Genomic DNA, 13,051 nt, shown 5'->3' with positions numbered 1-13,051 from the left:
AACTACATTTTTATGGTTTAAGAGTGTTACTCTTTTATAACTGTGAATCCAGTGTAGTATAGTCTACATCCACAGACTCTACTTAGTCTGGTGGACTTTCAGTTAGTTATTTAAATTTTAACGAAAAAGACTTATAAAAAACAAACACTGTTTGAAAAAAAACTTTACATTAAACAGTAAAAACAATAACAACTAAAATGTCATTCTTAACAAATATAATTCTAACTATAGTTCATGTATATGAAAATAATTACGTTAACAAATTTCAAGAAGGATTCTTCAGGTTGCAATTTTTATACTAACTGTTATGTTTTTTATGCTCGGCTTATGTAAAGGTCGAAAATAAACTTTTTTAAAGGGGTTTCCCCGGCAAAGATAATTTTTTATCAACTATTAAGAATACGTTTTGTTACAAAGGAATTTCCGGTAGTCGTGATTTTTAACTTTTAACTTTCAAAGAATTATTTATACATATAAAGGGTAAAAAACAAATTGATAACGATTTAGTTTTAATGTCTTTTATAGTATGGTATAGTTTCATTAAAAATGTACAAAAATACTGAAAGGTTTTATATTGTTTATAAATCACTTATTTTTTTAATCTAGTACTTTATTAACACTTTTTAAATAATTTTTACAACTATAGTTTATAAACTAAAAAAATAGATATAAGCAACTAAATTCTAAAACTATATACTACAAATTTTTAGTTATCAATAATGTCTATTAACGCAATTAAGCATTTTGTTTAATTGTATACACTTTTTGTATATGTCATGTAAACAAATTATATTAGAAATTTTTAATACTTTTTCTAACACCACTTTTTACAAAAAGTAATTTATTTTAAAAATTGAAAAAAATATTTAAACTGCTTATATATCTATGAACATCAAAAAATGAAATGCTAGATTACTTATACCTTTTTTGAATTTTAGACAGATATATTTGTGAATCTTGGCACACTAGACTTATTTATTAATTAGTTACATTACTAAGTAAAATATAAAAATATGATTAATGAACCTTACATAATATATTTAAAGAAAATTGAAATTTATAAAAGTTTTCAGTTAATTTAGAACTAAAGACAATTAGTTTGTCAGATTTAAAATTAACTTGTTGTAGTTAAATTTTTTAATATTCTTAAAAATATGTCGACATACTTTAGTTATTATCAAGCTTTTTTTTTTTAAATAACAACAATGTAATGTTTTACAAAACATATCTTAACTTTTTAGTTTCAGTTGCAATAATTAACACTTGTTTTTTTTTTTTAAACTTACAAAGTAATAACTAAACTAAAATTGTATTTGTTTACGTTTTAAAATGGTTTTTTAGTTGCTTATCTCTGCAAGTGAAAAATCTAGGTATGATTTCACGCACTAAGGAAGTTGTACAAAAAAGCTACGAGTGTTCCTATACACCACATACCGCACTTTCGATACAAAATGTCTTTATTACACAAACATGTTTAAAAACTACTTTTTTAGCTAAACAAAAACTGTATATCACACTCTTTTTTTTTCGAATAAATAATGATTTTTATACATAACAAACCTACTTACCTTGGTCATGTCTAGTGTTTAATCCAAGTTCAAAAAACTACTTTCTTAGAAATTACCCTAACATTTTTTTTCTATGCCAAAGAAAATTGTAGTTATAAAGCTATTCTTAATATTTTGTCATTGCAATTATGTTATTATCTGAAATGAGCTTTAATAAAAAGATTATACTTTAGTTCTAAATTAGTTAGATATACTCACATACTTGTTTCATTTTAAAAGACATCAAATATTTTACGAATCGTACAGGACAATTTAAAAATAACAAGAAAAACAATTATTTACAAAACTATAAGTAAAAATCGACTTGAACTGATTACAAAAAAAATTGAGCAACATTTTTGTAATAAGTTCATATCTTTTTTTTTTTAACTTTTCACTTATACTGGTTGTAAAGAGCTGTTAAGAAATACAAATGTTCTAGTTTATCAATATTTTTTTAATAACTTTGTTCAGTTATATAAACCAAAATTTATTGGTTTCACTTACTATGGTTTACATAGTTTACTTGAGGGGTTATTTAGCGATTGTAGAATAGTTAAAGTAGCGTTCACAAAATTGTAAGAAAACAAATTATATAAGTACTACAGCATTAGCCAACGTTATCCTTTATGAAATTAAGATTTTCACCAATCTTTAAAAAAATGTTATTTACAACATTCTAGTGTGATAACCAAGCGTCTTTTATTGTTAGTTTGTACATAACTGCTATATCTCAGAACATTTTTCTAAAGTTTTCTTATTACTAAAAGTATAATTTCATATAATTAAATATCAATAATTATCGTTTGAAGTAAATTTTTGAATAAATTTTTGTCATTGATAAGGTCAAAACAAAAAGGGATTAGAATTATTTACAATAATACCAAGTTCTTTATATAAAATACAAAACAATAACGTTTTAGAGATACTCTCGTAATATAAGTTAATAGAAGCGTTTGTAACTTTTTTGCATAGTGAAAACTGAAATAATAAACTTATTAATTTGTTCATAATTTCTGTTTCGCTTTAAGTCAACAAAACAAAAGCATCATTAGTCCACGGGCTACAAATAGTAAACAAAAAAAATAATTTATTTACAAGTATTTAATCCAAAGCAACTAATTTAAAACAAATTAGTTGTCAAAGTATCTTTAATTTAAATGATTCATTCTTTTATTGTTGGTTCATTCTTGAAGAGTTACAGTGTTTTTTTTTTATAGACAAATAAAAGTTTTAACAAAAACGAAATATATTCAATTAATTTTATCTATAGCTCGTTTCGAAAATGGTTATTTTAAACAAAAACAAAAAACTTCCTAATTGCATTAATATTTCTTTCTTATTGAATTTCCATTTATCTTTGAACGCTTCTTTTAGTATACTTAGCATATAAATAACAAACTTCCTAATTTAAATTACTGACTATTACTAAATTATAAATAAATGTTGAAATGAGTGAATTGACATAATGAGGAAGATCGTATACGTGGAGTACGAGTCGACAACCGAAAGGTTCCTTTGTACACCAGGTCCTTAGAGCAAAATTTTGGAGCGCTTTTTTTATAGTTCAATAAAAAATAGTAGTATAACTTATACAAAAATAACATATCGCAATCTAATGGGTTAAAAAGGTCTTACAGCGCTATAAACATTTCATCTTACTAATTTTTAAAGACAATTCGCTTCAACAACAAATCGTTGGAAGTGTTCACACTTATTAAAAAAAAGTTACAGGAAGAATCTAAACTGTAAATTTGTTTTACAGAAAGTGTTAACACTTCAATAACATCAAATTTAGTAAACAATACTCAAAGGTAAGCATAAACTTTCCGATCGAAAGTAGAACATACTAATTGTAGCATAGAAAAAAATACCAGAGTCGTAACGTTAGAAGAAAAAAGAAGTGAATTTTAACAATTCCATAATCCATTTTTAGCTTCTTAATTGTTTGTTACGTAAAACTTAAGGCTACTGTACTTGTAGCGAAAATAGTTGTTCGAAACAAATATTTATCATTCCAACCATCGATAAATACTCATTCACAGGTGCATTTTAAAATGTAGCTTTTATTGCTAGTTTTCAAATCACACACAAAACTACAGGTAGTTTTGTTTACTTAGAAAAAACGAATGTCATAAAATAAACAGCTCACAGTTAAATAAAACAAAAAGTTTAAATCCAACTAGTGCATAATTTAAAAATCCTTAACAAGTACCTTAAGAAGTTGATATAAAAACGAGCCTTGAAATGTTTAAACACAAACGATTGTTTAGAAAATTTCTTAAGAGTCATTTTTAAAAAAACTGTAAAAAAAAAATAAGAATAATACAATTTTTACTTTATACTGACAAAAATAAATTGAAGCAAAAGCTTTGTGTATTTCAAGCAAAACTATGAAAATAGTTCAAACAACTTTTTTTAATTAAACATAGTATATATTTTATGTACTATGGCCAGGATGCAGTTTTCAATTTTTACTTTCATAACCTTACCTTTTTTCAACTACATTTTTATGGTCTAAGAGTGTTACTCTTTTATAACTGTGAATCCAGTGTAGTATAGTCTACATCCACAGACTCTACTTAGTCTGGTGGACTTTCAGTTAGTTATTTAAATTTTAACGAAAAAGACTTATAAAAAACAAACACTGTTTGAAAAAAAACTTTACATTAAACAGTAAAAACAATAACAACTAAAATGTCATTCTTAACAAATATAATTCTAACTATAGTTCATGTATATGAAAATAATTACGTTAACAAATTTCAAGAAGGATTCTTCAGGTTGCAATTTTTATACTGACTGTTATGTTTTTTATGCTCGGCTTATGTAAAGGTCGAAAATAAACTTTTTTTAAAGGGGTTTCCCCGGCAAAGATAATTTTTTATCAACTATTAAGAATGCGTTTTGTTAAAAAGAAATTTCCGGTAGTCGTGATTTTTAACTTTTAACTTTTAAATAATTAGTTATACATATAAAGGGTAAAAAACAAATTGATAACGATTTATTTTTAATGTCTTTTATAGTATGGTATAGTTTCATTAAAAATGTACAAAAATACTGAAAGGTTTTTTATTGTCTATAAATCACTTATTTTTTTAATCTAGTACTTTATTAACACTTTTTAAATAATTTTAAAACTATAGTTTATAAATTAAAAAAATAGATATAAGCATCTAAATTCTAAAACTATATACTACAAATTTTTAGTTATCAATAATGTCTATTAACGCAATTAAGCATTTTGTTTAATTGTATACACTTTTTGTATATGTCATGTAAACAAATTATATTAGAAATTTTTAATACTTTTTCTAACAGCACTTTTTACAAAAAATAATTTATTTTAAAAATTGAAAAAATATTTAAATTGCTTATATATCTATGAACATCAAAAAATGAAATGCTAGATTACTTATACCTTTTTTGAATTTTAGACAGATATATTTGTGAATCTTGGCACACTAGACTTATTTATTAATTAGTTACATTACTAAGTAAAATATGAAAATATGATTAATGAACCTTACATTATGTATTTAAAGAAGATTGAAATTTATAAAAGTTTTCAGTTGATTTAGAACTAAAGACAATTAGTTTAACAGATTTAAAATTAACTTGTTGTAGTTAAATTTTTTAATATTCTTAAAAATATGTCGACATACTTTAGTTATTATCAAGCTTTTTTTTTTAAATAACAACAATGTAATGTTTTATAAAACATATCTTAACTTTTTAGTTTCAGTTGCAATAATTAACACTTGTTTTTTTTAAAACTTACAAAGTAATAACTAAACTAAAATTGTATTTGTTTACGTTTTAAAATGGTTTTCTAGTTGCTAATCTCTGCAAGTGAAAAATCTAGGTATGATTTCACGTACTAAGGAAGTTGTACAAAAAAGCTATTAGTGTTCTTATACAATTGCAACAGCACATACCGCTCTTTCGATACAAAATGTCTTTATTACACAAACATGTTTAAAAACTACTTTTTTAGCTTAACAAAAACTGTATATCACACTCTTTTTGTTTCGAATAAATAATGATTTTTATACTTAACAAACCTACTTACATTGGTCATGTCTAATGTTTAATTCAAGTTCAAAAAACTACATCCTTAGAAATTACCCTAACCTTTTTTTTATGCCAGAGATAAATGCTATTCTTATTATTTTGTCATTGCAATTATATTATTATCTGAAATGAGCTTTAATAAAAAGATTATACTTTAGTTCTAAATTAATTAGATATACTCACATACTTATTTAATTTTAAAAGACATCAAATATTTTACGAATCGTACAGGACAGTTTAAAAATAAGAAGAAAAACAATTATTTTACAAATCTATAAGTAAAAATTGACTTGAACTGATTACAAAAAAAATTGAACAACATTTTTGTAATAAGTTCATATCTTTTATTTTTAACTTTTCACTTATACTAGTTGTAAAGAGCTGTTTAAGAAACACAAATGTTCTAGTTTATCAATATTTTTTTAATAACTTTGTTCAGTTATATAAACCAAAATTTATTGGTTTCACTTACTATGGTTTACATAGTTTACTTGAGGGGTTATTTAGCGATTATAGAATAGTTAAGGAAGCGTTCACAAAATTGTAAAAAATAAATTATATAAGCACTACAGCATTAGCCAACGTTATCCTTTATGAAATTAAGATTTTCACCAAACTTTAAAAAAATAATATTTACAACATTCCAGTGTGATAACCAAGCGTCTTTTATTGGGGAACGGGTCTAAATTGCACGAGAACAAAATTGCACGAGTGTACGAAATTGCACGAAGATACTTTTGCACGAAGACTAGTTTGCACGCAGGAACAAAATTGCACGAGGGGACAAAATTGCACGAAGACTAATTTGCACGGAAGCTCAATTTTGTACGAGTTACAATTTTGCACGGAAGGTCAATTTTGCACGACAGACAGTTTTGCACCGAGGGTCAATTTTGCACAAATAGTAATAACTTAAAATAACTAAATAAAAAATATATAAAAACCTTTATATTTTATAAAAAAAATAAAATAAGCATGTATTAGTGTAGTTAATTTTAAGTTATTTAGGTTTATATTAGTTTTATTCATTTTTTAATTTATTTAGCTTTTTTTAAATTGAAACTAAATTATTGTGTTTAAAAACTTATAAAAAATTTAAAAAAATTTTAATAAAAATAAAAATAGGGTTTTATTTTAATAAAAATATCCCTTATTAAAGAATAAACATGTATTGATGTAAACTTGAATTAAATTAAAATTATATAAACTTTAATATAAAATAAAACAAGATAAAAAAATAAAATTAAAAAAATAATATTTACATGGGTAGGTGTTAAAATTGCACGAGCGTACAAAATTGCACGAGGGGACAAAATTGCACGAAGATACTTTTGCACAGAAAAAAACGAGCATGCAAAACAGTGAATCAATTAAATAAATTTAGAAAGGAGAAAATCCGTCTGATGAAATTTTTATTGTGCATTGTGTAGAAAATTCTATTACGGCTGTGTACTTCCATAAATTATACTTAAAATTGTTTTTTTTTTTTTTTAAACCTTTTAAACATAATTTATCTTTCATTATTTTCTATTTGTCTAAACTTTATCTTAGTTGCATTAGTATTTGCACGCGTTTTGCTCTAATTATATCTTAAGTTTCTCCTGCTCTGTTTTTTCTCTTTATCTAACCCAGACTTGCGCAAAAGCACTGGCAGAAGAAATTTTCTTCTTACTTTTTTAGAAGAAAAAGGAGATACAAGCTTTTCACTAAAATAAGACAAACAAAATAATACAACAGCTAGAATTACTTAATTTCTATTTTTAACAAAAAAAAATTATTAGTATAAACAAAACTCTTTTTGGTAGTAATATTTTAATAACGGTTAGAATCTAATTTTATAATCAAGTTTTATTTTTACTTTTATAAATTTTTTTTTGATTGATTTTTGTTTTTTATTTAATTTGTTAATTTTGAATTTTTTAATTATTAGTATTTCTTTTAAACTTTTTTAATTATTTATTTCATTTATTTTAACTTTTTTTAATAATTTTATTAACTTTTGTTTTGGACTTTTATTTTATGTATTTATTATTAAATTTATTAATTTTTATAAATCTTATTTATTTTTTGATTTTTCAAAATTTATTTAGTTATTTGATTTTTCAAATTCTGACTTTTTTATTATTTACTTTAATCTATTTAACATTTAATATTTACTTTTTTCTGAGAAATAACTTTTTTTAACTTAAAAATATCATTTTTTTATTTTTCTTTTTACTAAACTTTTTCTTTATTAATTTTTTTTTATTTATTTAATATTTATTTACTTATTTTATTTTTAATTGTTTTTTTTTAATTTTTACTTAATATTTTTTACTTATTTTTTTATTTTTTTAATATTATATAGTTTTTTTTCGTATTTTTCTATTATTTAGTTATATATATTTTTTAAATATATTATATACATTTTTTCGTGCAAAAGAGTTTTCTCGTGCAATTTTGTACCCTCGTGCAAAAATTTCTACGCGCAATTTTGACCCGTCTCTGGGTAGGAAACAAAACTCGTGCAAAATTGACCCTCCGTGCTAAATTGTCACTCGTGCAAAAATGACCCTTCGTGCATAAGTGTCTGCGTGCATCATTGTCTGCTCGTGCAAAAATGTACCCTCGTGCAAAATTGTCTTCGTGCAAAAGTGAACCTTCGTGCAATTTTGTCTACGTGCAATTTTATCTTCGTGCAATTTTGTGCTCTCGTGCAAATCAGTCTTCGTGCAAGAGTATCTTCGTGCAATTTTGTGTTTTCGTGCAATTTTGTCCCCTCGTGCAATTTTGTACGCTCGCGCAATTTAGACAGCTACCCCTTTTATTGTTAGTTTGTACATAACTGCTATATCTCAGAACATTTTTCTAAAGTTTTCTTATTACTATAAATATAATTTCTTATAATTAAATATCAATAATTATCGTTTAAAGTAAATTTTTTAATAAATTTTTGTCATTGATAAGGTCAAAACAAAAAGGGATTAGAATTATTTACAATAATACCAAGTTCTTTATATAAAATACAAAACAATAACGTTTTAGAGATACTCTCGTAATATAAGTTAATAGAAGCGTTTGTAACTTTTTTGCATAGTGAAAACTGAAATAATAAACTTATAAATTTGTTCATAAATTCTGTTTCGCTTTAAGTCAACAAAACAAAAGCATCATTAGTCCACGGGCTACAAATAGTAAACAAAAAAAATAATTTATTTACAAGTATTTAATCCAAAGCAACTAATTTAAAACAAATTAGTTGTCAAAGTATCTTTAATTTAAATGATTCATTCTTTTATTGTTGGTTCATTCTTGAAGAGTTACAGTGTTTTTTTTTTTATAGACAAATAAAAGTTTTAACAAAAACGAAATATATTCAATTAATTTTATCTATAGCTCGTTTCGAAAATGGTTATTTTAAACAAAAACAAAAAACTTCCTAATTGCATTAATATTTCTTTCTTATTGAATTTCCATTTATCTTTGAACGCTTCTTTTAGTATATTTAGCATATAAATAACAAACTTCCTAATTTAAATTACTGACTATTACTAAATTATAAATAAATGTTAAAATGAATGAATAGACATAATGAGAAGATCGTATACGTGGAGTACGAGTCGACAACCGAAAGGTTCCTTTGTACACCAGGTCCTTAGAGCAAAATTTTGGAGCGCTTTTTTTATAGTTCAATAAAAAATAGTAGTATAACTTATACAAAAATAACATATCGCAATCTAATGGGTTAAAAAGGTCCTACAGCGCTATAAACATTTCATCTTACTAGTTTTTAAAGACAATTCGCTTCAACAACAAATCGTTGGAAGTGTTCACACTTATTAAAAAAAGTTACAGGAAGAATCTAAACTATGAATTTGTTTACAAAAAGTGTTAACACTTCAAAAACATCAAATTTAGTAAGTTTGAAAAGCTAGTTTGATTTGAAAAAATGTTCTATAAGATCTTAAATGTTTGGTTACTTAAAATGTTATATAGCAGGCACTTACTTAAAATATGAATTCATATATCTTCAAAAAGAACTTTAAATGATAGAATGAGATAAAATTCTGTTTTATATGCAAATTGTTTTTTTTCTACAGTTTATTTTTATAAACTATCTACAACTTGATCATGGGATTTTGTAAATGTTATTTCGCTCATGAAATTTAAACAATGTTATAAAATTCTTAAGATGTATTGAAGTTAAAAAAAAATAGTATTTAACTATAATATGCTTTTTCAAACCCTTATAAGATTATACGTTTTATTGATTTTTAGTTTATATTAATATGATTCAAATGCTCAGACTACTAACTATGAATTTTAAGTGTTAAATTGAAAATAGAACTTAAGTACATAGCCATTCAACAAGGTCCTCAAAAACAACTTTTTTCTTAAAAAGATTTAAAAACCGTAGTGGTCATAAATTACTAGCTTATCAAAGTAATAAGCTTTGGACAGACCTACCTATTTAAAAGACCAACGCTATCTTGGAAGGTTCAAGGTTGAACTAAAGGATAATTTTTTAAATGATCAACTAAATAAATAGAGTTTACATAAGATTAACAGAAGTTTTAAAATAAACAGTAGATAAGTATTTATTTTTCATTTGAGTAGGTATTTATATTTGTTTGAGTATATTAATTAGGTTTCAATAGCATTGGTCCAGTCTAGTTTATAGAAAGTTTTGATATGTTTTTTTTTCTGTCTATAGTTTGTTAGTGTATTAGTAAACAATTTCATTTAATAGTCTAAATTTCATTTGAGTAAATAAAACTATTAATTTCTATACATTTTTTTGTCAGAAAAAAAGAAAGTTAAATATTTAAATAATAAGCTGAAACGACTGATAAAGTTAGAAATTAGTTTTAGGTTGACTTATTTATTAATTATTATTGTTTTTTATCTTATTTATCAATTTTTATGTTTTCAAAAAAACTTGTTAACTATTATAAGTGTATTTTTGTAATAGTTTTAATTATCATTTTGGTTTAATTATACTCTTATCTTTAAATGGTTATTCAAATTTATAAAAACTGATAGTTTTAGTTGAAAGGATATATTTATTTTATACTTTTTATTTAGTTTAAGAAAAAAATTGATGTTTTTTGTTGGATACAGCTTTGTTTTGTTTTTTTATTTTTTGAATATTGAAGTTTTGTTTTTTTAAATGTTATAGCTCTATTTTATTGTTACTTGTTTTAGTAAGTTCAAATAAGTTGATAGTAGAATCAAAATTCTTAAACATATTTTAAACATATTTTAAACAAAACTTTAAATTTATTTATTTAGTATTTTTTTATAAGTCATATAAAAAGTTAAACTATATGCTAAAATTATTGATAAATTAATTAAAAACATTTCAGATTAAAGCTTTACCTCTAATGTAGAGTTCAATATATATTTTATGTGTGTACAATGTTAGATATTATTATATAATCTTTTTTTTTTTTGATACTTTTGTTTAGAAAAATATTTAATGTTGTAAAGTTTAATAGTCTCGTTTTTCATAGAGTTTATTGTTGTTTTAACTTTAAAACTTTGACTGTAAAATTTTATTTTTATTTTTTAGCTCATTATAATTTAGATTAAAGTTGGGAATGCAACTCGATGAACGAGAGGTCTTTTTGTGTATCCAGGTCCTTGAACCAAAAAAATGTTTTAGCAATATTTTGCTTTTGTTCAATAAACCTCATTATTCGGTGTGGTTTGTTAAAATTTTTACGGTTACTAAAATAAAAGTATAACAAATTTTAATATTTTAACGATTTGTAATATTTTTTATACTATAAATGTTATTTTTAAAGAATTATAAAATGACCTAATGGCGTAGAAGTTCTAATAACAGCATTAAAAATTCTTTTAGTTGACCAATGTAAGATCGAAATTCAGTATTAAATATATATACAAAAATACATTGTTAAAACAACACATTTAATAAAATTTATGCAACTTTTATGACTGAAGTTGTTAAACTAGCGAAATGTTTTAAATTATTCTTAAAGATTAAAAATAATAGCCAACCTTTTTTTCCAAAAAATTACTATAGTTTCTACTGTTTTTTTGTTTAGATAATTATTATACGTCGAACAAACAATTAAAACAATAGTGTTGAAAATATAATAACTTTTCATCAAACAAACTTGTAGTCATAAATTTGTTTTAAAGTAATATTTATGTGCAGTACAGACACTTCTTTTTAAATAATAGCTCCTTGTATTTTATCTTTACGAGAAAATCATATTAGTTATACAAGGTACTTTTTTTTTAACTTAATTTTGCTAGATAAATATTAAATGACGTTCTAAACTGACTTTATTTAAAATTCTCCAGGGTTTTTGCACTCCATCCAGGATTTTTAACTTCAATTCATATGTTTTTAAGATATAATATTTCTTATAATTTTGAAGTAGAGAGTTAAATTTGAGCTAAAAAGACCTTTGTAATAGCTTTAAATTACTGAAAAGAAACTGTATTGCTATTTAAATATGTATCATATTGCTCAAGTCTGTATTTAGAATTTTTATGAATCAAGTTCTACAAAGCTATTATCAGATTTTCTTAAAATCATAGAGTTGATATAACTTAAAAATTTTTATACCTTTTGCAATTTAAGTAAAGCTTTTTATAAATATTTTGTTGGATATCTTGAAAATTTCAAGTTTTTTCAGCTGAATTAAAAATTCGACTGATATTTTTAATCAAACTTAGATTTTTTACACAAAAATGCTTTTTACAGGGTTGCCACACGTTTTGTCAAAATATTTTCCAGGTTTTTAAAATTACACATTTTTTGGTCTATTTTTAGTTTAAAATTAAGTTTAAAGTAAAAAACTGTGTTAAATAGTATAAAAACTTTGAAAAGATACTGTAAAGCTACTTCAAATGTGTTTTTTAATAATAAAAAAATTGATAATGTCAAAAATTATTTACCTATTTGGTAGGTTTTTATGTCAAACCAAAATTTTTTTACGTAATATGTAAAAATTGTTTAAAATTCCAGTTTTTTTCAGGTTTTTTTTTGCCTAAATTGTCAAATTCCAGGTTTTTCAAGGTAAATTGGCAACCCTGTATTAATATACTTCTTACTACATTTTGATAATTTTTTGCTTTTGGAACAACGAAAGTCATACTTTTATATGGCAATCATTTAAAAAAAAATATACTGACAACTTTATTAATCATTAACTGATTGTGAGTTCACTCTTTTCTGACTTTGACCACATGGTTGGATTGTTGGTGTGATGTTTTGTTGTAGCGCCGGTAAACACTTGCTCGGGTATTTAAGCTTCATGATTTTCTTATACTTAGTGGTTTTTAGTGTTGAGATTTTAGCCTTGTGAGTTTTTTCCAAATGGCGTGTAACCAGGGGTTTTTTATTCGTGCAAAATATGGTTTATTATTAATTTTATTTTTGGATAATTAGATACTAATGTGGCAGGTAAAATTAC

Source organism: Thalia democratica, chromosome 4 (genome assembly GCF_965202585.1).
Source record: "Thalia democratica chromosome 4, ktThaDemo2.hap1.1, whole genome shotgun sequence".
In the NCBI taxonomy this organism is placed as follows: domain Eukaryota; kingdom Metazoa; phylum Chordata; class Thaliacea; order Salpida; family Salpidae; genus Thalia; species Thalia democratica.
The sequence above is the reverse complement of the archived record's forward strand: the minus strand, read 5'-3'. Positions refer to the sequence as shown.